Genomic DNA, 26,615 nt, shown 5'->3' with positions numbered 1-26,615 from the left:
ATCATGCACGTTTACACTTTAAACACTTAAAGTGTACACACGCAATGTCACAACTTTTTTTTTTTTATATAAAGAATCAATAACATTCCGCATTTGCCATTCTTAATTAATTTATTCATCTACTGAATTATATATATATATATATATATATATATATATATATATGAGTTTAAAAGCATGATCTTATAGTAAAATTTAATTTTGGTATTCACATTAACAAAATAAAGAAACTCTTTTTTTTGTATATTTCCATGTAACACCATAATTTACATAAAAATTTATATATTTACAACATGATGATTCATTGATGATCTCAAAATACAAGAATTTAACTTATAATTACATCCATTAACAAATTAGAAATACACTAGGTCAGACCTAATACTCAAATCTAGACCAACAAAATAATTAGCACCCAAGCACTTGGATTTGACACTTGCACAAGCTGCCATAAAAGGGGGGGTGAATTTTGTACCTCTTATTCATGAGTTTAGCTTCACATACATTGAAAATTCTTAGAAAAAAAAAACACAAAAATATTATATTAGATCATGAAGTGACTTCTATAAATACACTATATTTGATTGCAATTTTGTGAATTCTGATTTTTTTTAAGTTGTTTTTCCCATTCTCACATGATTGTCACAATTGTAACTTTAAAATGAGGTAGCCTTGCCACTTTGTGCATATAGTTCTGAAAAAGTTGATTGTAAGGTTAATTGTTTGACATGTTCACTTTAAAATACCTTGGTGAGATTTGAGCCTCATGAATAACAATTCTTGTTGTGTGAAATTAATCTCATTTGTTGCTACACTTCTAGAACTTGCTTTGTTTCTTAATTGAATATGTAATTTGTAGATTTGACATATATGATGGAGGCCTTCTTTGATCATGCTTAGCTAGCCTAAATGAACCTCCCTTATGTTTGAGAAAATTCTAGTTCACCTCATTGTGCCTTTAGCTTTTTCTTTGAAAAACCTCAATATAAGCCTTGCTGAAAAACCACGAGTCCTATCCAAATTAGAAAGAGGCAATTTGAGTTTAATCAAAGATGAATTTTTAAAACTAAGTTTGGGGTGGACATCTTGTTTTGCATTGCTTGAGGACAAGCAAAGTTCTAAGTTTGGGGTGGGTAGCAGCAAAGCTCTAAGTATTTGAAAAAGAAAAATGAAAAGCAAAGTGTTAAAAAGAAGAAATAATAAATGTGAAAAATAGAAAAGAATTGAAAAAGAAACTCTCTGCATAATTGATACAATGATAATTCTTTAAATGCTGCATAAAGTTGAAAATTCTGTGCAGACTTAGATGAATGAGAAAGATGAGGTAACCTCAATTTAAGTTTTGAACATTCATCTACTTGAATTGCATCTTTTCTATTTGGAAGTAACCACATTGTTTCCCTAATTGATTGAACACCTACCTGTTCTTTAGCCTCAATTTCACCTGAAAAATCCTCTTGATATGTGACTTGCTGTATATTTGCAGAGGAGATTGAGAATATTTGCAAGCCTATGGTAGAGTGTGGTAAAAATGATGATTTTGAGAGCAAACATTAAGCCTAAAGGGCAGCAAATTTATGGTCAGAATATTTTTTGGAGTAGAGATGTTTTTAGCTTCATCTCTTGCACTCAACTCCCATGTAGTTCTAGGTCTGCCAATTTTATAGAGGATTTCAGTGTAATCCTTATCCATAACTCTCCCAAAATCTGAGAAATCCTGCTGTCCTTCTTCTTTTTCCACATTGATCTTCTAGACTTTGTTAATATTTTTAGCAGAAAAGTCCACTGCGGTACCTCTAACAGCAGTGTGATTTGGAGGTAGATAGTCTCCCTTGGTCCTTAAGGCATTAGCATAGAATTCTTGTGTAATATCCTTGGACCCTTTTCCAGCTAAGGTAGTAAAAATCTCCCATCCTCTTTTTTGAATCTGTTCAGAAAATTCAAGGTGCTCTCCTTCAGCTAGATCCAAATTCCTATCTTGAACTACTTTCCTCCTCAAGATATTAGCCTTAAAGTAGTTCTTATATGCAATGCTCCTGAATTTAGAATCATGATCAAGTATAGTCCTTGAAGAAGGACCAGCTGAGAATCTTCCCCTCTTAGATCTTGGAGTTCCTCTAAGTGTGCTTGCCATGTCTTTTGCTGAAATCGCAAAGCAATATAAAAGATATGAATTTCGGAACTTGATAAAATTGTAACAAGTATTACAGCAATCTCAACAATTTTTCTAATTTGAAGCACAGAGAATATTGTGTCCAAGGACTACGTACAATTTAAACAATTCATCAACAACTGCAAATCATCAATAATTCATTATAATTGCAACAATGTATAGGTGCAAAATATATGTTCATGCTCAGCTCAACCCCTATTTTTCATGTGCAGTGTATTAATATGCAAAGTGATACGATTAGCATGTGCAAAATCAACATTTATTGATAAGAATGTGAAATTTAGAACCAATCAGTGTAGTGTATTAGATGAAAAATTTCAGAACAAACAGCTCATAGATTTTCACTGCTATAAATCACATTAGTACTTATGAAATTCATTCTGAAAACCCTTTTTTTCACAATTAATTAATCAAAAATTATTTCAGAATATTTCTAGCAATTTCAGATATTAATATGCAGAAATTTCACAAGAATTTGCTTCAGAAATCAGGTCTCGTAGTCAAGTACAAGTGCAGCAACTGGAAGAGTGCAAATCACGTGACCACTTTAAATGTTTGAAGTGAATACTTAAACTACTGACCTGTGCGCGTAGCCACTTCAAATGGGCAGAGTAGCTACACACAGATGCACTCAGATGCGCATAGCTACTTCAAATGGGTAGAGTAGTTGCGCAAACATGCACGTAGCTACTTCAAACGCTTGAAGTACCAATGCAGGAACCATTTTTTCATCTTTTTCTATATAGCCTTACGCGTGGACACTATTAGTGGTTAGAGTATCTATGCACTTTTGCGAGTGTCCACTTCAAGTGGGTAGTGTAACTACGCACTTGCTTCACTTTAAAATTTAGAATCCATGGACTTCTGTGTAGACACTTTATGCACTTGAAGTCTCTACTTGAATGATCAATTTCAGGAATGAACTGTTGCGCTTCAATCCTTCTTCCTCAAAATGTTTACTTACTTGATGAGCATCATTCCGACTACAATTCCACATATTGATCTTAATTGAATTAAAATATGCAAACACAATTAACAATGTGATTCATTATTAATATGAAAATCATACTCCACCATTACTATTACTTTTAACTAAAAATTCAGAAAATGCAGAATTTTTAAAATTCAAAAATAACTAAAAGTAAAAATTCCTAAACTAGATTCTAACAAAAGTAAAGGGTTAGAAATGTAAGTTGCCTCTCATAGGCGCTCTTTTAACGTCACTAGTATGACGCTTCATATTTCTCATTCAACTTAACACAAAAGATATTCTTTGTGAATGTCTCTCCATGATAAACTTTCAACCTTTGGCCATTGACCTTGAATTCTCTTCCTGTTTTCTGATCCTTAATTAAAATTGCTCCAAAGGGGATACTTCCTTGATTAGAAAGGGTACAGACCACCTTGATCTGAGCTTCCTTGGAAATAATTTCAGTCTTGAATTAAACAATAAAACTTGTTGTCCAGGCCTGAGCTCTCTTTTCAAAATGAATTTATCATGGATCCTCTTAGTTCTTTCTTTTTACAGTTTGGCATTTTCATAGGCCTGTTGCCTAAATTCGTCCAGCTCATGTAGCTGTAAAATTCTCTTTTCTCCAGCACTAGCCAAGTCAAAATTCAGCCATTTAGTGGCCCAATATGCTTTATGTTCCAGCTCCAAAGGTAAATGACATGTCTTTCCAAAGACTAATTGGTAAGGTGACATACCAATTGGAGTCTTAAAGGCAGTTCTATATGCCCACAAAGAGTCATCTAACTTCTTTGACTAATCCTTTCTTGAATTATTCACCACTTTTTCCAGAATTTGTTTAATTTCTCTATTTGATACTTCAACCTGTCCACTTGTTTATGGATGATATGGAGTAGCAACCTTGTGTTTTACATTATACTTTGCTAAAATTGATTCAAGATGCTTGTTGCAGAAATGAGCACCGGTCACACTTTAGAAGAGAAGTTGATTTTACTAGCAAGTGTACTAGTGTTGATGTAGCAAGTTATAAAAATGATAGAACTGTGTTAGAGTCCCAAGTATCGATCTCAGGGAATAAAAGTATTCAATTACCACTTCACAAGGCCATAATTATTTGAGTTTCACGAACTTCAAAAAGTATTCAGAACAATGAATATGTAAATGTGTGATGAATAGATGTGGAAAACATAGCTAGGGAGTTGTTTCACCAAAACTCCAATGTTGAATCAATATGGTTTTGAACTTTCAAGTAATTAGAAAGAATGACAATCAGTTTCACGTTGTATTATTCAGAGGTTAATTCCTTAACTCAGTGAACCTAACATTCAATCAAATCACTATAATTCCTTAGATCTGGTTCAATTCAATGTTGCTTTAAGTGTAAGAAACCAGAAGATTGCAAGATCAAGTTCTCTTATCCCTAAGAAAGCTATAATCCTGATAATTGATTTAGATCTGAGAAACAAATCCAATTTCTATTGATAAGAGTTTCTCTATAATTATTTGATCAAATTTCCATTCAATTACTACGTAACGTACAGAGTCAACCACTCAATTCATTCCAATACTTGAAATCCAGATCCAGAATCAATTCAACGTGTTCATTTTGGATCCACAATCCCTAACTATGAAGAAATTACACAACCATTACAGCAGAGAAAGAAAAAGAAAGAGAAGATGAGAAGGAACGCAGAAGAGCTATATTAAATCGATCTTCAATCTGATTCCTCTAGGTTGAAGCTCGGTGTTTGTCTCCAATCTCTCTCTCCACACTAAGAAACAAAGTGGAAGTGAAAATTGAGCAAAAGCTCTAAAGATCTGAGCATTTCTTCAATTTATATATTTTTCGCCATGAGCATGTTATCACTTTATTTCACAAGAGTAGCCACACGCAGGCTTATCTGGTTTTCTGGAAGATTGAAGTGATCACTTTCATTCATAAAAGTAGCAATGCTGGGAGTTGAGTTGTACACATGCTCACTTTCATGAGGAAAAGCGACCACGTGCAACTTGCAAAGCTGAAGGTCTCTCTGGAACACTCACTCTTGTTGGCGAAAATGACCACACGCTTCTCACTATGTATGGAGTATCTTTGGAACATTCACTATTGCCAACAAAAGTGGTAACGCGTTCTTTGTTGTGAATTGGATTCTTCTGCAATGCTCACTTTTGCCAGCAAAAGTGACAACGCGCTACTTGCTAAGTCTAAAATCTCTCTGAAACGCTTACTTTCACCAGCAAAAGTGACAACGCACAGACTTCACTTCTCATTTAAACTCTGGATCATTCACTTTCATTGAAAATAGTGATCACGCCCAGCCCAAACTCCCTTGTTCTTTGAGTTCAGACTTGCTACTTTTCTTCTATCTTTCCGTTGATATTCCATCTTCATGAACTATGCTCAAAATTTTCTACAAAAACATGCTTGAATTATTAATTTCTACACAAAAAATTCACAAATGCTAAAATAACTACGTATTTAAAGAAAACCTTCAATCATTCTATTTTTATGAGTTTTTCTACTTTTTTCAACACATTTTCCTTATCAAATGGATTAAAACTACATTAAAATACTAGTAAAAATATGGATTTATCAGCACCTCCATCACTTATTAAAAATCTAGGCACTTCAAATCTAGCAAATATATTCCTTTTTATAAAAGAAATTACCACCTTGGCTTCATTTGTCTTTGTTGGAATGGCTTCCACCCACTTAGAAACATAATCAACCTGCCACAAGAATATATTCATGAGAGAAAGATGTGGGAAAAGGTCCCATGAAATCAATCCCCCATAAATCAAATAATTTCACTTCTAAAATATTTGTCAAAGGCGGCTCATGTTTCCTAGAGATGTTGCCTGTCCTTTGGCACTTGTCACAGCTCTCAACATAATTCTTGACATCTTTAAAGAGTTTAGGCTACAAAAATCATGCTTCTAAAACTTTTACAGTAGTTCTTGAACTCCCATGGTGGCCTTCATAGTCTGAATTATGAGAATGCCATAATATCTCAGCTTGTTCATTTTGTGGGATACATCTTTTAAGTAGACCATCCACCCCAATTTTGAATAGATAAGGGTCTTCCCACACATAAAATTTGTTGTCATGTAAAAATTTCTTTCTTTGCTGCCAAGTAAATTTCTTTAGCATGAGTTGAGTAGCCTTAAAGTTTGCAATATCAGCAAACCAAGGTAGATCTTCCACAGCAAGTCCTTCTTCATTAATGTCCAAGGAATTAGAGGTCAAATTGGCCAATGGAATTAGAGGTCAAGCTACCCCATTTTCCTTTCCCTTTTTATCTCTAATTTCCAATTCAAACTCCTGTAGCAGTAAAATCCATCTCAATAATCTTAGCTTGGTATCCTATTTGGACAACAAATATTTAAGTGTAGAATGGTCAGTATAGACTATGACTTTGGATACCATCAAATATGATCTAAATTTATCACAAGCAAACACAATAGCAAGGAGTTCCTTTTCAGAGTTGTGTAATTTACTTGTGCAGAATTTAAGACTTTTCTGGAATAGTAAATGACATGCAATTTCCTATCCTTTTCTGTCATAGAATAGTACCTATTGCACTATCACTTGCATCACACATTAATTCAAAAGGTAAATTTCAATCAAGTTTTGCAAGAATAGGTGCAGAGATAAGTTTTTCTTTCAAAATAGAAAATGCATGCAAACAAGAATCATCAAATACAAAGTCAACATCTTTAACAAGTAAATCACTAAGAGGTTTTGCAAGTTTTGAAAAATCCTTAATAAACCTCTTATAAAAACTTGCATGACCCAATAAACTCTTAAGTCCCTTAACATTAATTGGTGGAGGCAGTTTACTAATAACTTCTATTTTTACTTGATTCATCTCCATTCCTTTTTCCGAAATTCTATGGCCAAGGACAATTTCCTCATGCACCATGAAATGACACTTTTCCCAATTGAAAACAAGGTTAGTATCTTGACATCTCTGCAAAACAATGGACAAATTAGCTAAACAATTATAAAAAAAAATGCCAAAAACAGAGAAATCATCCATAAACACTTCAATAATTTTCTCTACTAAATCAGAAAAAATGGACAACATACACCTTTGAAAAGTAGCGGGAGTGTTGAACAATCCCAATGGCATTCTTCTATATGCAAAGACTCCAAATAGACATGTAAATGCAGTCTTCTCTTGATCCATAGGGTCCACCGCTATTTGATTGTAGTCAGAATATCCATCAAGAAAACAATAAAATGCATGTCCAGCTAGTCTTTCCAACATTTGATCAGCAAATGAAATTGAAAAGTGATCTTTTCTAGTTGCATCATTTAATTTTCTATAATTGATACACATGCGCTAGCTCGTGACAGTCCTAGTAGGAATTAATTCATTCTTTTCATTAGGCACAACGGTTATCCCTCCTTTTTTATGAACAACTTGGACTGGACTAACCCATTTGTTGTCCGAAATTGGGTAAATAATCCCTACATCCAACAGCTTCATTACTTCTTTTCTCACTACTTCTTTCATGGCTGGATTTAGTCTTCTTTGTGGCTGTACTACCGGTTTAAAATGTTCTTCAAACAGAATTCTATGCTTACAAAAAGCTGGATTGATCCCCTTTAAATCTAAAATATGCCAACCAATTGCAGACTTATGGGCTCTTAAAATCCTCAGCAATTTCTCTTCTTCTTCTTCCTTGAGATCATTGCTAATAATCACCAGATTTTCATGTTCTTGGTCTAAGAAAGAGTATCTAAAGTGAGAAGGTAATTGTTTAAGCTCTAGTTTCTTAGTCTTCTCTTCCTTCATTTTATTTTTCAATTCTTCCTTTGCTGGATTTTCCAAAAAAGGAACAATTGGCAAGGTGTCCAACTGTTGCATGATGAATCCATATTTTACAAGTATTTTAATATAGTTTTTAACCCATTTAATAAGGAAAATATGTTAGGAAAAGCAGAAAAACTCACAAAAATATAATGATTGAGGATTTTCTTTTAAATACGTAGTTGTTTCAGAATTTGTGAATTTTCTGTGTAGAATTTAAGAATTTTATTATGTTTTTGTAGGAAAATCTGAGCAAGGTTCATGGAAATGAAGAGGAAGAGTAGCAATTCTGGACTCAAAACACAAGAATTATGGAATGCAAGCTGGGCGTGATCACTATTGTTAGTGAAAGTGATCATTCCATAGCTTAAAGGAGAAGTGGAGTCTGGGCATGGTCACTCTTACCAGCGAAAGTGAATGTTCTAAAGAGTTTCTCGAAAGAACACGTTGTGCGTTACCACTCTCGCTGGCGAAAGTGAGTGTTCCAGAGAAGACTTAATATTAGCGAGAAATGCGTAACCACTTTTTCTGGTAAAACTGGATGTTTCAGAGAGTCCTCATCTTGACAAGTTGCACGTGGCCACTATTGCTCTCGAAAGTGATCACGCACACTCCTTGACCTTTTGCGTTACCACTCTTATCAACAAAAGTGATCATTCCAGTCCTTCAAAAACCAATTAAACCTCTGCGTAGCCACTCTTATAGAGCAAAGTGACGACGCGCAGAGGTGGGAATTCTTATAAATATCAGAGCAAGCTCAGATCTCGAGGTCTTTTGCTCATTTTTTGTTTTCACTCCATTTTATTCGTTCAGACAGAGTCAGAGAGAGGATTGGGGATGAACATCAAGCTCTAAGAAGAGGGATTGGATTGGGGATTGTTGAAAATGGATCTTCTGCATTTCTTTCCTTCTTCTCCTTCTTTCTCTTTCTTTGTTACAATGTTTGTTTAATTCTTTGTAGTTAGGATTTATGGATCTTGAATTGATGTATTGATTCAAATTTTTCTTCTGAACTTTGAGTTCTTGGATTAATTGAGTTGTTAATTCTGCTGTTTACGTAATCTTTGAATGAGAATTCCCTTGATTAATCAAAGAGGAACCTTTACCAATGGGAATTGGATCTGTTTCCTTAATCTGAATTAGCAACCAGAATTAGGGATTTCTAAGGGATAAGGGAACTTAATTCTGCAATCTTATGGTTCTAATTCTTAATACAACTTGAAATTGAATCTCACCTAAGGGATTAGGGGGGTTTAGTTTATCGTTAGGGTCAATGAGTTAAGAGATTAACCTTTGACTAGTTATATGTAAATCTGATTGTCAATTAACCAATTGCTTGAATGTTCAGAGGGTTTAATTGAATTAATATTGATATTCTTGTGAAATAAATTCCTAACTATCCTTCATTCATATCTCATCTCAAAACAACTTTCATTCTCTGTTTTACTGCAAGTTTAATACTCTGTATTGTTTTGGTTATTCCTTTTACATGTTACTACTCTTCCAAATAGTACTCATTACTTGCTGCAATTCCTATGCTAGTTTTTAGAAATTGTACAATATTGCACATATTCTCTCAAGTGTTCTTCCTTTTTTACAGCAGCAGAATGATTCCCTGCAACTATTGTCTCCTTTAACAATGAAATTTCATCAGCATTATCAATAAAATAAGGGAAAGTAATAGAATCTATAATATGAACCCTCATACAAGTAACATCATCATTGGAATGTTTAAGTGCCTCAAATACATTAAATATAACCTTCTTATTCTGCACTCTCAACATAAGTTCTCCCTTTTGAACATCAATTAAAGCTCTTCGTGTAGCTAATAATGGTTTGCCCAAAATTAAAAGAATATCGGCATCCAGTTCCATGTCCAAAATTACAAAATCTATAGGAAAAATAAATTTGTGAATCTTAACTAGCAAATCCTCTACAACACTATAAGGATATGTGTAAGATCTATCTGCAAGTTGTAAAGTTACGCTAGTAGGCTTGACTTCTTCTATTCCAAGTCTCTTCATGATAGCAAGAGGCATGTGATTAATGCTGGCCCCAAAATCACATAAAGCTTTCCCCACCAGTCAATTTCCAATAGAACATGGAATGCTAAAAGAATCTGGATCTTTTAATTTTTGAGGGAGCTTCCTTTGTAGAATAACACTGCATTCTTCAATCAAAGTGACTGTTTTATCATTCTCAAGCTTTCTTTTCTTTGATAACAGCTCCTTCATGAATTTAGCATAGGAAGGCATTTGCTCAAGTGCTTCAGCAGAAACAATATTTATTTGAAGTTTCTTGAAGACATCTAGAAATCTATCAAATTGTTTTTCTCGTTTTGGATTGGGCATTCTTTGAGGGTAAGAAGTCTCTTGTATTTCTCCTTATCAATAGGTTGATTAGCTTCCTCAAGCATTTGCCCTTTGTCTTCCTTACAGCCCTTAGAGAACTCTCTTTTTGTGAATTTTCTCTTTTCAGCGAGGTAAAATTTCCTTTATCTAGGTCAGATTTTAATTTCTCCTCTGCAGCAGGATTATTTCCTCTTTTTTGGGCAAGTTTGGGACTCCCCACAACAGCTCCACTCCTAGTGATTAGAGCTTGACATTGTTCTTTTGGATTAACAACTGTATTGCTAGCAAATCTCCCCTCTTCTCTACTAGATAATTGTTCAGCCAGCTGTCCAATTTGAGTTTCAAGCTTCTTCATGGAAGATTCTTGATTCTTGAAGCTTGTTTGGGTTACTTTCATAAATTATAGCATGGTTTCCTCCATCTCATTCAACTTTTCAGTCATAGGCTTGGAGAATTTTTTATTCCTTTGAGGTTGAGTGGTTGGATTCCCTTGAAAATAAGATTGTTGTGCTACTGGACCTGCACCAGAAAAAGGTAAAGCAAAATTAAAATTCTTTGCAGTAGAATATTGAGTGTTCCAATTAGAGTACTGCTGATTTCTGCTATTAGGATACTGAAAACCAGGTGGAAATGAAGGTTGGTTTCTCTGAAAATTTCCCATATAATTAATTTTCTCTTGAGGTTCATTTGTAGATGCATCACATGCTCCATTAGCATGATTTCCTCCACAAAAATCACAAGTTGAGTATTCTAAATTGGAGTAGCCTATAAGTTGCTTATTTGTTGAGTTAGTGCAGCAATTTGTTCTGATAACATTTGACTTTGCAGCTGGTTTTGTGCAAGAAAAGTCTCAAGAATTTTCGCTTCATACCCTTCACTCCTTGTAGAGTGTCTAGAATTAGAATTTTGATACATAGATGAAGTCATCATCTCTATAATTCGTTGAGCTTTTTCCAATGCTTTAGTATTCAATGATCCTCCCGCAGCTGCATCAATCATGGTTCTAGTGGCTGGACTCATTCCATTATAGAAAGTTTCAGTTGCATCCATTCTGGTATGCAATGGTGTGGACATTTCCTCAATAATTCTTTATACCTCTCCCAAGCTTCATATAAAGATTCCCCTTCTTACTGCATAAATGATGTAATTTCTCCTCTTAGTTTGGCAGCTTTAGATGGTGGAAAATACTTGGTAAGAAATTTATTGACAAGATCTGCACAAGTGGTGATGCTTCCTTGTGGTTGAGCTTGCAGCCAACATTTAGCTTTATCTCTTAATGAAAATGGAAATAGTGTCAATCTAATTGCATCCTCGCTAACTCTATTCATCCTTATTGTATCACAAAGCTGTAAAACGTTAGAGATATGCAAGTTAGGGTCATCCAAAATTGAACCAGAAAATTGTTCTTACAGAACTAAATGAAGTAAAGTTGGTTTTATTTCAAAATGGTTTGTTTGTATGATAAGTCTAGCTATAGAGGAGTTGTATCCATCCATGTTAGACACTGCATAATCCCCTAAAGTTCTCATCATGTTCTGTTCAACCATTATCTTCTCTTGAGGTGTTTGTGGTGTAAGAGAAGGAATTTGAAGTTCTTCTGATTTAGGAGTATAAGGTGTAGATTCCAATTCTTGCTATTTCCTTGCTGAATTTTCTGCTCTTAATTCGTTTCTCAACCTCCTTAATGTTCTGTCTATGTCCAGATCAAATACAAGAGCAGTCTTGTTTTTATTTTTCCCACGCATATAACACTAAGAAAAACTGAACACAGCAGAAACACTAAAAGAAAATGATGAAAATATAGAACAATATAGTGTAGAAAATTTACTAGCAGAATATCCTATGAAGAATTAAGAAAGAAACATAACATCTCAACTTGTAACTACACAAAATCTAGTGGCACAGAAATTATACAAAACTGGACAGCAAAGGTGTACAGGAAAACTAGTAGAAAATGTAATATGAAATTCAATTGATAAAAAATAAAATTTTCAAAAAGAAAACAGAGAACAAATAGCTTAATCTAGTTGTCTTCTTGCTACTAATGATAAAATTTAAGAGAAATACTAACTAGCAAGTGTACTAGGTAGTTGTAGCAAGTAATAAAATTTGAAATTCAGTATGAGCCACAAGTATTGTCCACAAGGATCTTATTTCAATTACCACTTCACAATTTAACAATTAGTTGAGCAAAACAATTCAATTGAAAGGTTTGTAACATGTAAAAGTAAGAAATAAAAATAAAAAAAGGTAATAAACTTGCTGTAAAAACAGAGTACGAATTTTGTATTAAGAATGCTATATGAAAAATAGTTAGGAATCACATCACCAGATTTTCAATTGCAATGTAATCATGTTCTGAATTCTTGAGAATTTTAATTGATTGATAATCAATTTCACTTCTTTAACCAAAGGACAATTCCTTGCCTCATTGATCCTAATAGCTAATTAAACCTCCGTAACCCCTTAGGTGAAATTTAATCAAATACTGCATTAAGTTCTGGAAATTATAGGATTACTAGATCATGATACTTATTCCTAAGATCTTAATAACCTAGGCATATGATTCAGATCTGAGAAATAAACTCAATTTCCATTTATGAAAATTCCTCTAAATTCAATTGAATGAAGGATTAGTCCATAACTGCATTAAGAACAGAATCATATACTCAATTTAATTAAAATATCAAGATTGAATCCATAATGATATCAACACATTAAATCTAGATTCATAGATCCCTAACCAAAAAAGTTTAGAACAACATTACAATGAAAGAGGGAGAAGTCAGAGAAGAAGAAGACTTCAAGCAGAAGAACATCTTCCAAGACCCAATCTTTACACTGATTCTGCTAGCAATGAAGCTTGAAAGTCGCTCCCCATCTCTCTCTCTAACTCCCCTTGGAAGTTAAAATAGTTACAAAGTGAAAAATAACAAAATTTAACCAAAGTCCCATTTTCTGAACCTCTAACTTCTATTTCTAATGTTTTTCCTGCCTTTTTCCTTTCTACACATTAATCTCTGAGAATTCTAGCATCAAAGGTCTTCTAAAAGCTTCTAAAACTGAATTAGGAACTCAAATTGTCCAAAGTTGACACTTAGAAAGTGGTATTTAAAATTCTGTTACTTTTGCGCAGACACTTTAAGTGGTTGAAATGTCCACGTGCACGTGTTCTACATGGGAAGATCCTCACGCGTAGCTAATCTCAGCACTTGAAATGGCTACGCGGTTACTGCGTAGCTACTCTGAGCACTTAAAGTGGCTATGCGCTAAATTGCATAGCTACTCTAAACACTTGAAGTAGCTACGCGCACTGTGCAATTTTAAATTGGCCTTCGGCATAGCTACTCTGAACACTTGAAGTAGCTACTTTCTTGATCTTCATGAATTTTCTTCTTCAAAGTGTTCACTCTATGTACTCAGAGTGATTACTCCCTACACATAACACTTGATTCTTCATCTTTCAAGCTCAATTCATCTACTTTCTTCACTTCAATCTTCAACTCAAATTCTCAGTTCAAGCTTCTGCATAAGGATTAAGTTATTTTAATTCAAATTGTTCAAAATTCGACTAAAAATCTAAAAATCAAAACTATTTACACAATTATGAATATTAATGCAATTTTTATGGTTCTCTTTATTTACTAACAAAAACTAGGCTAAAAATATAGTAAAATGTGGATTTATCACCAAACATGCAAAATAAGTTGTTACAGACAAAATTTGCAACAACCCTAGCATCATTAGTCCTGGTGGCTTTAGCTCTCACCCATTTCTAGACATAATCAACAGCAAGAAGTTTATAAAAAAAAAAAATCAAAATATGACAGTTTTATAAAAGAAATTTCTGCAACATTCAAATCAAAGGGGTTAGATTCAATTGTACTTGCTGAACTGAATAAAGCACATTCTTCCCTTCCTAATTTTCAATCTCTTCAATATCAGAAGTTGCAGAATTTATATTCAAAAAGTCAGAAATACAAGTGTCACACATAGAGGAATTATTACAATGTTCATAAATATAAGTATCTATACATTCAGAAAAATTAAGAGAAAAGTCCTCTTATAAAAACTCAAAAAATTGTTCATTCATCAAATCATTGATAACCACGTCGCAATGGTATCAAACAAGCTAGATTTTCTCAAAAATTTGTGCAATACAAGAAGCAAACCTAGGTCATCTCTCAAGGACATAAAATGCATTTTATTTTTAGTTCCATCATGCAATTTCAAATTAGATTGGGGGAGGATTTGTTTTGAATTTAAACGACAAAATAACAAAAACGAAAATTAAGGATTATAAAATTCAACCAATTCAAGATCTCAATCCCTACAATGCAATTCTCGTCGTTCACACAAATATGATCCCAACGAATTTCCAATCACACTAATTCAATGCGCATCAACAACCCTAAAATCTAAATCTAGATTATGAATTCCATCAAAACAAGAACCGCAATCGCAAACCCAATGCTTTAACAAAATTTAGAACAATTAATTGATTAAATTAGGTGAATCCAATTAATTCAAATCTGAAATTAACCTATTCTTTCTATTTAGGATGCAACGAAAATTCCATATCATGAAAAACGTAATTAACCTAATTAGAAAAGAGGAAGGAAAGGAGGAATTCGATAAAACCTATTTTGAAACTCGAATACAATGTAGTTTTTGAAACCTTGAACTGGTTGATGAATTAGTCTTGCTTCATAATCATGTTGCTTGACCAATTAGAGAAGGGGATGAAGTTTCCGAAAATAAAAGAGAGGGAGACGAGAGGAATCCTTACGAAAGCTTTTTATTTAAAATTCTGAAAATTAAGGCAAAAAAGAGGGAAGAATATCCCCACGCGAAATCATAAACCCTATTTAAAGACAAAATAATTGGGCTTAATTAAGGCCCGGCTTCCTAACGAGGTTCCTAAAACCCTAATTAAGTAATGTCAACAATAAAACCAAATTCTGAAAAATTCATTGCAGGACCGCAACATTGTGACGCAGTTTTGGGCCTAAAGATGTTCGAACTGGATTTTTCTTGCAACATATACGTTGTAGATCTCTCTCTTATCTTTCCAGGGACACCAATTTTGTCCAATTCCGAGTAGTGTAGCTCCAGATATGGTCTTTTCAAGAAACTGTGTCAAAACAAGAATTTATGGCAGGAATTAAGAAAGATTTAAATTTAAATCCTAAATGACTTACCAACACAAATCTAAACTAACACATCAAAATAATATACTAAAAAGACTCAATTAAATCAAAAACATAGAGAGAAAGATGTATTAAAATATGACTATCAATCATCAAACAAATCAATCTAAAAGACAGAATGTTCATCAGATGGATGCTTCATGCCATCCAATATGTTGAAGTGCACAATATTGTCTCCAAACTCCATAGTGAGTGTCTCGACGTGCACATCAATTTTCGTTCTTGAAGTCTTCAAGAATGGTCTTCCTAAGATAATTGGTGCAGCATGATAAATCCACATTTTACTATATTTTTAGCCTAGTTTTTGTTAGTAAATAACGAGTTAAGTAGTAAATAAACTTGAAAATATCATAAAAATTGCATTAATATTCATAATTATATAAATAGTTTAGAATTTTAGATTTTATTCCAATTCTGGACAATTTTGCTTAAAAAGACTTAATTTTGTGCAGAAGCTTGAGCTGATGATGTTTGAGTTGAGGATTGAAGTGAAGAAAGTAGAGGAATTAAGCTTAAAAGATGAAGAATCAAGTGTTATGTGTTGGGCGTAGCCACTTTGAGTGCATAGAGTTAACACTTTGAAGAAGAAAATTCATAAAGATCAAGAGAGTAGCTACTTCAAGTATTCAAAGTAGCTACGCAATTGAGCGCGTAGCCACTTCAAGTGCCTAGAGTAGCTACACAGTGCGTGTAACCACTTCAAGCATTCAGAGTAGCTACGCCCAAGGCTAATTCAGAACTGCACAGTGCGCGTAGCTACTTCAAGTGATCAGAGTAGCTACGTAATTGAGCGCGTAGCTACTTCAAGTCATCAGAGTAGGTATGCAATTGAGTGCGTAGCTACTTCAAGTACCCAGAGTGGCTACGCAGTTAGCGCGTAGCCACTTCAAGTGCTCAGAGTGTCTACGTAAAAGTAATAGAATTTTAAATATCACTTCTAAGTGTCAACTTTAGACGACTTAAGTTCCTAATTTAGTTATAGAAGCTTCTAGAAGACCTATTATGTATAATCCTCAAAGATTAAAGTGTGGAAGTGGAAAAGACGGGAAAACATTATAAATAGAAGTTAAGAGTTCAGAATTGGAAGTCTTTTGCCAATTTTTGTTTTTTTTTTCATTTTCACACCTTAGGAGAGTTAAAGAGGGAGATTGGGGGCGACTTCCAAGCTTTGGACCTTGAGGAATCAGGCTGGAGATTGGATTTATGAAGAAATTCTGCAAGTCCTCTTCTACAACTCTTTCTCTCTCTTTTTCTTTTAGGAACATGTTCTGATTTCTTTTTGTTAGGGATCTATGGATCCAGATTTGATATTGTGATGTAATTTTGGATCTAGACCTTGAGGTTTTGATTGAATTGAGTATGTGATTCTGTTCTTAATGCAATTGTGAACTAATCCTTCATTCAATTGAACCTAGAGGAATCTTCATCAATGAAAATTGAGTTTATTTCTCAAATTTGAATCATATGCCTAGGTTATTGAGATCTTAGGAATAAGTATGATAATCTAGTAATCCTATAATTTTCAGAACTTAATGCAATGTTTGATTGAATTTCACCTAAGGAATTAGGGAGGTTTAATTAGGTATTAAGATCAATGAGGCAAGGAATTGTCCTTTGGTTAAAGAAGTGAAATTGATTATCAATCAATTAGAATTCTTAAGAGTTTAGAACATGATTACATTGCACTTGAAAGTCTGGTGAAATGATTCCTAACTACTTTTCAGATAGCATTTTAATACAAAATTTGTATTCTGTTTTGCTGTATTTTTCATATTTCTGCACTTTATTGCTTTTGTTTGTTAAATTATTCAAAACACTCCAAATTCATTTGGCTCAACTAGTTATTGGTTTGTGAAGTGGTAATTGATAGACCTAATCCCTGAGGATGATACTTAGGACTCACATTGATTTCCAAATTTTATTACTTGCTACAACTACCTAGTACACTTGCTAGTTAGTTCTCCAATTTTTGTGACACAACATTCTTCATTGACTCTCCCTCTTGCATATCCAGGATGTAAAAGTCAGCTGGGAAGATAAGATCATTTACTCTAACTAGCACATCTTCAATAATCCCAGCTGGGTTTGTTATGCTCCTGTTGGCTAACTGGATAATTACGCCTATAAGCTGCAGAGGGCCAAGAGACAGTGAAGTAAAAATGAACAATGACATGACATTTATGGATGCTCCTAAATCTAACATGGCATTCTCAATCCTATTATTACTAATGATGCATGGAATGGTGAATGTACCTGGGTCCTTACATTTCTCAAGTATTATGGACCTTTGTTTCTCAAAAAGTGCATAAACATTCCTACCCATGTTTACCTTTTCATTACCCTTAAGACACCCCCTGTGCGTGCACAAATCTTTCAAGAACTTGGTGTACTTGAGTATTTACTTGATTGCATCTAGTAGAGATATGTTCCCCTCTACCTTCCTGAAAGTCTCTAAAATCTCTTCTTCATCCTCTTCAATCTTCTTACTTGGCTGGAAGACTCTCTGAGGAAATGGTAGAGGAATTGTTCTTTCAACACCTTCTGCTACCTTTGGTTAGGCATATGCAGTTTCTGGTTGTTCTTGAGTCTTTTCCTCTCCATTTTGATCAACTGTAGCTAGAGTACATCTTGAATCTTCTTTCTCCTTGGGCATTGTGGGCTCTTGCATCACTTTTCCAAATCTCAGGGTGATTGCACTTACATTTTTAGGATTTACAATAGTTTGTGCAGGAAGGTTTCCTAAACCTTGAGATTGCATCTAGTTCAGAGAGGAGGCTAATTGGCCTATTTGATTTTCCAAAGTCTTGAAACAAGCCTTGATTCTTTGCTGGAAAGTGATGTTGTTCATGGTCAATTACTTCATTAGCTCTTCCAATGATGGCTCATTTTTCTAGGATGCATTGGGTAGTAAAAGATGGTTGGTGATATTGTTGGGCTTGTTGTGGTTGATGTTGGGGTTGATGGAACCTATTTGGGCCAGCATGATTGAAACACCAATTTTCTACCAAGATATCATTGTTCATTCAAAGGTGCCTCCACGAATAGTCATAATAAAATTCTTGCTCATACTACCCAACACTAACCATGTCAATTTACAGTATTCTCAATTTAACCATATTTCAATTCATCGCACAACTCAAATTAAATTGAAGAGATAATAAATGCAACAAAGCATCTCCATTGAGTCCATTCATCACAAAATTATATACTTTAATTAGTCCAGTATCTTAACAACATGCTAATCATTTTTGTTAATCATCCAAATTATTCGTAAAATGATTTTTATAACAATAATAGAGGTAAATGCTTAGTATCGCACACCAATTGAAATAAAAGTATGAAAGTATGATGGGAAACATATAGATAAAAGAAAGTATACGTATATAAATCTTCCAGCCAAAGTGTCCAAGGTAAAACCACGGTAAAACAAAATACCAAAGTTTAGTATTTCAAACAGTAGCAAACAACCCAAAACCTATAAGTAGTGTTCATCCATGACAAAATAAAATAACAAAGTACAAATAAAACTCTAATAGAAGGGAATCCTCACTAGGGTCGAATTCCATTCCATCGGAGTCGGGAGAATCATCCACTGGCTGAGGGTGAGGAGAAGGGGGCAGGTTATCCGGATCACTGTCGATCCAACCGATAGTGGGTGGGGGTGAACGAGAGGTAGGTGGTGGTGGTGAAAGGCGTCGGGTGGAAGGTCCAGCTTCATCAGAAGAGGGTGCCAGAATTTGCAGAGAGTGACGGGGTACAGGCCTAACAGAAGACTAAACAACCCCGATGTCTTTCCACTCAGGTGCAAGAGTAGGACTGGGACAGGGAGTAGGCTTTGGGTCGAGGTCAATGTTGGTCTTACCTTTGTCAACAAAAGTTTTAAGTCGTTTGGCAGAGGGTTCTTAGGATGATGGAGAAGGAGGGGCTGAATGGTTAATAATACTCCGTTCAGGTGGTAATGAGATATCACCAAAAAAGTGGTCGCTCCAATCGAGATTCCATCCATCTTCAGCGAGAGGTCCCATGGTCATAGAGATCATCCCTTGGTACGTAAGGCGGCGCGTTGCTGGATCGTACGTCTATGCTTCCTTCCCTCCAGAGTCCTCTCCCCAAATCATCACTCGTTGTGGGTCCATCTGCCACACAATCATGCAATACATACAAAAACGCAATACCAAATCATCATTCTTGGATGGCACGCCCAAAGAGCAGGGAAAACATCACATTTAACAACCATTATTTCAATGTAAAATGAACTCAACACTCAAATCGTGACATCCAAATAAAATAGTAACATTGAAATTTCAAGAGTCCCCTTTTTACCAATTAAATCACAGAATACATTTTAGGAGGAATAGTCGTGACCATACACATTTGCACTCGGTTTCCAGATTAAGATGAAGAAAAGAATAAGAGTATAGGAGAAGTGGAGATGATTATAATACGTTCTCAAGAAAATTTTGAAGAAAGGATAAACATTTTTAAGAAAACAATATGGAATTTTTTTACTCAAGGTAACTGTGGATTTACCACCATGCAAAAAATCAAGTTTTATAAAATAATAAACAAAGCAGATCTGAGGCTAAGAATGAACTAAATCGTGTTTAGTTTAGGGTTAACTTTAAATCTTTATTTTTACGAAAATTATTCCCTTTACTTTCAGTCAAACAAAATAAGATTAAGGTTGATATTCTTTCTACAAAATTTTGTCAAGAAAGAGAAGTAGGCGGTGAGAAAGTAGAAAAGAAAATCTTACTAAAGAGGCTATATGCAAAGGAGTAGCGAAAACATGGGTCGAGAAGAGATAACGAATATAACAATACAAGATACCACACTCTTTACTTTGAAACTGTCCCTTACACCCAACCGAAAAGCATCAATGAAGAACAAAGGTAGGAATATCATACAAGCATTGACATGCAAAATCACCCTAACTATGATAGTTCATGCAAACCATAAAAATGAAATCTTTACAACATTATTCAAGTAAAATCATCGAGGGATGAGAGGAGGTCTTTTTTTTTTTTACTTAAAATTTTTTCAACAAGAACTTAGAGAGAGGATGAGAAAGAGATGCATGCAAAGTAGACAACCGCACACACAATCGAGCACAAGCATGAACTTTCCTAACCTTGTTCGGTTTAAGAATGAGAGAGAGAGTGGAAGACTTGGCCTTGGTGCTTGCAGGAATTCGATCACGACTTGAGTCTTTAGTGGCGGCACAATTGTTTAGAAGAGGGGGTGTAGGCGGTGTTGAAAACTCCTTGGTGTTCGTTGTCTCCTTGAGAGAGTGGTGGTGGAGTGTGTTGCTTACGAGAGAAAGAGAGTAGAAGGTTTAGTGTGAGTGTGAAAAGATGTTGAGAAAGAGAAGTAGTAATGAGGTTGAGAGCATTTTGGAATGAAAGAGAGGGAAAAGGGCGCGTGAGAATAAGGAGGGTCCTTATATAGTGTAAGTATAGAGCCTCTGTCCATTCATCTTCCAGGGGCTGGCGGTCAAGAGCTGCATAAGGAGGGCTTTAGGGTTAGGTTAAGTGAAGTGACACAACCTTTTGCCTTCCCCTTGGAACGGTCGTACCCCCTGGTGCTCTGGTGTAGGTGAAACATCCCATTAAGAACATTAAATGCACATAGTGCAAAAGAAGTAAACAATCAATGCTCCACACGTTTCCACAATTAATCATCATGGTGGAGTAACCGAGTGGTGGGTTGGCCTAGGCAAGAGCGAGCAATTAATATAGGTTGGCGGCTAGGGTTTATTTGTGGAGGGAAATGGGTTCAAACTCTTCGTGTCCCACGAATTTGAAAGGGTTGCGTCCATTGAGTGGCTAGTGAAAGAGTAGTGCCTCCAACATAGTCGTGCAAGTGAAAGGTCTCCTCAAGAAATGAGGATTACAACAATTAAATGGAAGTTTAATGGTGGGCACGGTTTGAGTCATTGAAGGAGGGAATGGGCATGCAAAATGTCTCACTGAATTGCTCATGAAGGGTGGCGCCTCCTTTGGGGTAGTGTGCGCACATAAATTTCATAATGAATAAATATGAATGTAATGCAATTAAAGAAGGAATATGCATTTAATATCATGCACGATTTTAGGGTTTTAAATGCACTATAGGGTGACTTCCCACATTGATTTGTTACTTCTTCAATGCAGTTGGCGGTTCCAATCATTTGGGGGGAGGGAATTGGAGTGTGTGTCTATTCCTTTTCTCAAGAGGTTGAAAATAAGTGGGAGGCAATTAAGGCAATTATGGCGCCTTTAACGGCTAGGTGAAGGGTTTTTCGAGGGTGTGATTAAGCATGAGGGATTCCTCAATAAATGGCCATGGGAATGAATGCTAAATTAAACCAAATTGACCAACTTTAATTAAGGACATGAGAATAGGAAAAATTCACACTTTGGGAAGGGATTGGGACTCCAAATTTTTTGATTCTCGATTACACCATTAATGAGGGAATCTCAAATGATTATCACGCAGGGTGTAACAGTTCATGGGTGGCGACTGTATTCATTTAGAGTAATTAGGAATTTGAATATTGCATTAAATGCATTCATTAAGGTCAGGATTTTGGTCATTAAAACCAATTCTCTCTTTCCTCACATGCATTAAACAAAATTCGGTTGCCCTAATTAAGAGAGAGAGGGTATTTCGAATGTCATTAAGGTGTCTCTTCTAATTCCCTTCTTATTCACACGTGAAATATGGTGTGATAATGCCTCATTGAATGGTGAACCTAGGGTGTATGACATTAGGGAAAAAGACTCATGCATATCTTGACTAGAGTCACGTGGGTAATTAATGTAAGAGACTAGGGAGGGCAAGGGTCACACGAATAATTACCTTTAAATTAATAAAATAAAAATATAACCATGCCACATAAACAAATAAAATGAATTAAGGGGGTAACATTAGCAATAACAATTTGTAATAATATTAATCACGTGATCAGTAAGGCAGGGCCCACCCATCCAAATCAATGGTCATCTGTATTCCAAAATTTGTCGTACTATCCTAGGGTTGCTCAAGGTAATTCATCACATGATTTTATAGGTATGTATATACGAAAATAACTAAACATACCCTAAGAGAAATAATTATGCAAGCAAAGGACACAATACGATTCAACAATTAATCACAAAAATTTATAAGGAAAAAAAAATAATTAGTTATTAGAAAACATCTTAATGCGTAGCAAGAACTAAACTAAAGCAAAGAAAATGAAGCAAAGAGTCACTAATGAATAACCAACAATCCATGCCATGCTAACCGAAATTAGGGATATTACAATGATGTCTTTGATACCGATTGCCTTGTTGTTGGTTTTGCTGTTGAGAGTTGTTCCCTCATCTCAAATTTGGATGGTTCCTCTAGCCTGAGTTGTATCTATTGGAAGATAGATCCTAATTAGGCTGTTGCTGCGAATTTTGAAAGGGAAACTTATTAGTATAAATATTTGTAGCATAAGCTTAAGGATTACCTTCTAGAGTGTCAAACTCTTGCAATGTAGGGCAGCTATAAGTCTAATGGTCTATAGCTGAACAAATGCCACATATTATGGATGGAATGCATGGTGGAGGAGGTGAAGATGCAGCAGCACTTTTCTGCCTGGAAGCCAATTGCTTTACCATTGATGCTAATTCATCAAGCTTGTGTTCCAGCCTACTGGGTTCAGCAACTTGTATTTCGCTTACACTTCTGGTAACACAAGAGTTTTGCCTTGTTGCAAATTGTTGGGAATTGGCAACCATGTTCTTAATCAAATTGTGGGCTACAACTGAAGTCTTGTCTACCAACCCCCCTCCACTTGCAGCGTCTATCATGCTCCTATTCATAAGGTCCAGTCCCTCATAAAAATATTGAATCAACAATTGATCACTAATTTGATGGTGAGGGTAGCTGGCACACAATCTCTTGAATCTTTCCCAATATTCATAGAGGATTTCTTTTTTAAGTTGTCTTATCCCACAAATTTCCTTCCTTATAGATGCAGCTTTAGATGCTGGGAAAAATTTATCCAAGATAAACCTTTTCAAGTTATCCCAACTGATAATAGATCCAGGAGAGAGATAGTAAAGCCAATATTTGGCTGCATCCATTAGAGAAAAAGGGAAGGCTTTCAATTTGACATGCTCTTCAAGTACACCTTGTGGCCTCATGGTAGAACAAACTATGTGGAATTCCTTGAGGTGCTTGTGTGGATCTTCAGCTGCAAGGCCATGGAATCTAGGCAATAAGTGTATTAGTCCGATCATAAGAACAAAAGGGGCATCAACGTCAGGATACTATATGCATAAAGTGTGATAAGTTACGTCAAGTGCAGCCAGTTCCTTTAATTTTCTTTCAATATTAGTAATTTGGTTCAATTCAAAATCTAAAGAATGCAGTGATGAGTAGATAGATAAAGAAGATGAAGGTTCCTCAAAATTTTTGGAATCATGCCTATGTGTTCTAACGTTACTATGAAATGTCCTATCAATCTCTGGATCAGGTGGATACAAGTCTCTAGGATTTGATCTGGTCATGCATTAGAAACTACTGTGAGAAATGTGAAAGAAGTAAACTAAATGAAATAATAGAAATGCAGGAAAATGCAGATAGCAATTACGCAAAAAAATAATGTCTACGTGTAATAAAATAAACCAAAGATGCTAAGCAACAAGAACCAGAAAGAAACTACAATTAATTGCAAGAAAAACGTAGCACAAAGTCAACAAATTCTACAGAATTCTGCAAAATTATGCCTGCAAAATTATGCAGCAAAAGCAGAGCACTAAGCAGAAAATTTAGAGGTGCAAAATGATGAAGTTAAAAATGCAGAAATTAATAATCAAAAGTTGTAGAACTATTCTATCTATTAAGAAGCTATAGCAATGCCAAAATATTCAAGGTGCAGAAAATTTAAAAACAGAACGCTAAAACAGACTGTTTGACAAATTCAATGCAAAATTAACACCAAAGTCCTCGGCAACAGCTCCAATTTGATGATCGCTCAGATTTGCATAAAGATTTATCTTAAATCCTCATCAAATATGCAGAAATTTTATGTAGTCTAAGATGCAAGCCTAGGTTGTCTCCAATGACTTTGGTTGAAAATATGCATTAAACATGTTACAAACATTTATTATGAGAGCAATTAAAAAGGGGGGTTTGTTTGATTTCCAGATTCAATAAAAAGAGCAAGGAACAAAATGGTAAAATTCAATCAATAATGTGTAGCAATCCTTAGTTCATTCACGTGGTTCTATCCCTATTCCTCTCAACATTTAACACTCTTCCTCTTCCTTTGAATTAGATCAATTCAATAAGCGAGAATTAATCTGAAAACCCCACGTAAATTTAAGCAAATTCAATGGACTCCTACCCCTTTTTCCCAAGATTACGCAACCTTAGCAATTAACTCAGAATTAAGCAACCTAAGTTAAGAATCTCATTAAAACAAATTAGGGTCAATTAAGTAATGTCCCCCTCATTCAACCATTAATTCAATTCAAAGGATTGGGGAAAAGAAATTCATGAAGGAAAAGGAATTGTATTAACACTAATAACCCAAGAATTCAAGAATCTAAGTGAACTCACTAAGGATTACAAAGGATTTAGCCCTCCATGAGGATGGGTCTCACAAATACAAGATGAAAACAAAGAGAATTCCATGACATGAATGTAAAAATTAAAGAAAAGTAAAGAGAAAATGTGAATCAAACCCTAGGTTAGGGCCTTGGTTGTCACCTAAAGCTGACCTAAGCTCTACAAGTGTTTCTAAAATGGCAAAAATATCTCAGTGCAAAAAACTCTCTAACCCTAATTTCTAAAAATCTATTTATAGTGAAGTAGTAGCTACTATGAAAGCCATAGTAGCTCATAGTAGCTACGCACAGCATCCTAGTCCTGTTATTCCTCTCTAAAATTGTCACTATGGAATCTGAAAGTGACTACACACAGCACGCATAGCTACTAAGGTTTGAAAGTGGCACTATGCCAGAATGAAGATCTGAGAGCGATTCCATTTTAAATTAGAAAGCGTTTAGAACTGCTCTAAAATCTTGCGCTATCTGATGTTTTATATTTAAGACTTAAAAGTTAAGATTGAAGAGCGGTTCCGCGTGGAACTGCTCTCCAAAGTATAAATGTAGACCGCGAATCTGAAATTTGAAATTGGTTTCTTTTTGAGTTTTCTGTTGCAAAGTAAAATTAATTTATTATTACATTTACATCAAAATTTGGAATTGATTTTTTTGTGAGTTTTCTTCATTTTTATCACAAATCAAAATTGAATCTTGAGTTTATATGTTTGGTGTTAACCAAACAGTCCACATCTACATGAACCAAACAGAAAAAAAAAACAAAAAAGAACAAATTAGTAGGATGATTTTTAACGTTAATAGAGAGAAAAAAGAAAGAAAGAGAGAATGAAGAAGTACCTACAGATGTGAAAAAAAAAACTAATTTGTTAGCGCAGAAAATATGAACAAAGCAGGCTAACAAAGAATGAAGGAGTACCTACAGATATGAAAAAAAACTAATTGTTAGCGCAGAGAAGATGAAGAGAGCAGGCCAACAGAAAATGAAGAGGTACCTACAGACGTGAAAAAAAAAACTAATTTGTTAGCGAGAGAAGACGAAGAGAGCAAGGTAACAGAAAAAGATGAAGAGAACATAAGAGAGCAAAGAAAACGAACAAAACTTACAATAAAAGAGACCAATTTTGTTAGTTAGGAAGAAGAAATGCGTTGAACGTGTTTCATTTATAAATAACTTTAATGACTTTAGAGAGCGGTTAATAAAAAACCTCTCTCAAAAGTATAGTTTTGAGAGCGATTAATAGAGAACAGTTCTCTAATGTGTGACTTTAGAGAGCGGTTAATAGAGAACCGCTCTCAAAAGTATAGTTCTGAGAGCGGTTAACAAAGAACTGCTCTATAAATATATAGTTACAAAGTGGTTTAGCGCTACAAAAACTCATTTCTGGCATACTGTGGCTACGCGCAGCGCTGGATCAATTTGGCACTTGTTGTAGTTGTCACTATGGGTTTCAAAGTAGCTACGCGCAGACCTTCTTCAGTCTGGGGTCTTTGTAGTGTCCACTGTCACTCTAAA

At 34.9% G+C, this 26,615-nt stretch overlaps 1 non-coding gene across 1 annotated transcript; it reads left to right on the top strand.

The window, feature by feature from the left end:
• The first annotated feature begins 11,367 nt into the window (after positions 1–11,367).
• Positions 11,368–11,474, top strand: LOC113848681. The gene has a single exon (XR_003501944.1). It is a non-coding gene; the product is annotated as a small nucleolar RNA R71 (small nucleolar RNA).
• The last annotated feature ends 15,141 nt before the right edge of the window (positions 11,475–26,615 follow it).

Source organism: Abrus precatorius, unplaced genomic scaffold (genome assembly GCF_003935025.1).
Source record: "Abrus precatorius isolate BTA unplaced genomic scaffold, Abrus_2018 Scaffold8, whole genome shotgun sequence".
Lineage (NCBI taxonomy): Eukaryota > Viridiplantae > Streptophyta > Magnoliopsida > Fabales > Fabaceae > Abrus > Abrus precatorius.
This window is presented reverse-complemented; position numbering and strand designations above follow the sequence as displayed.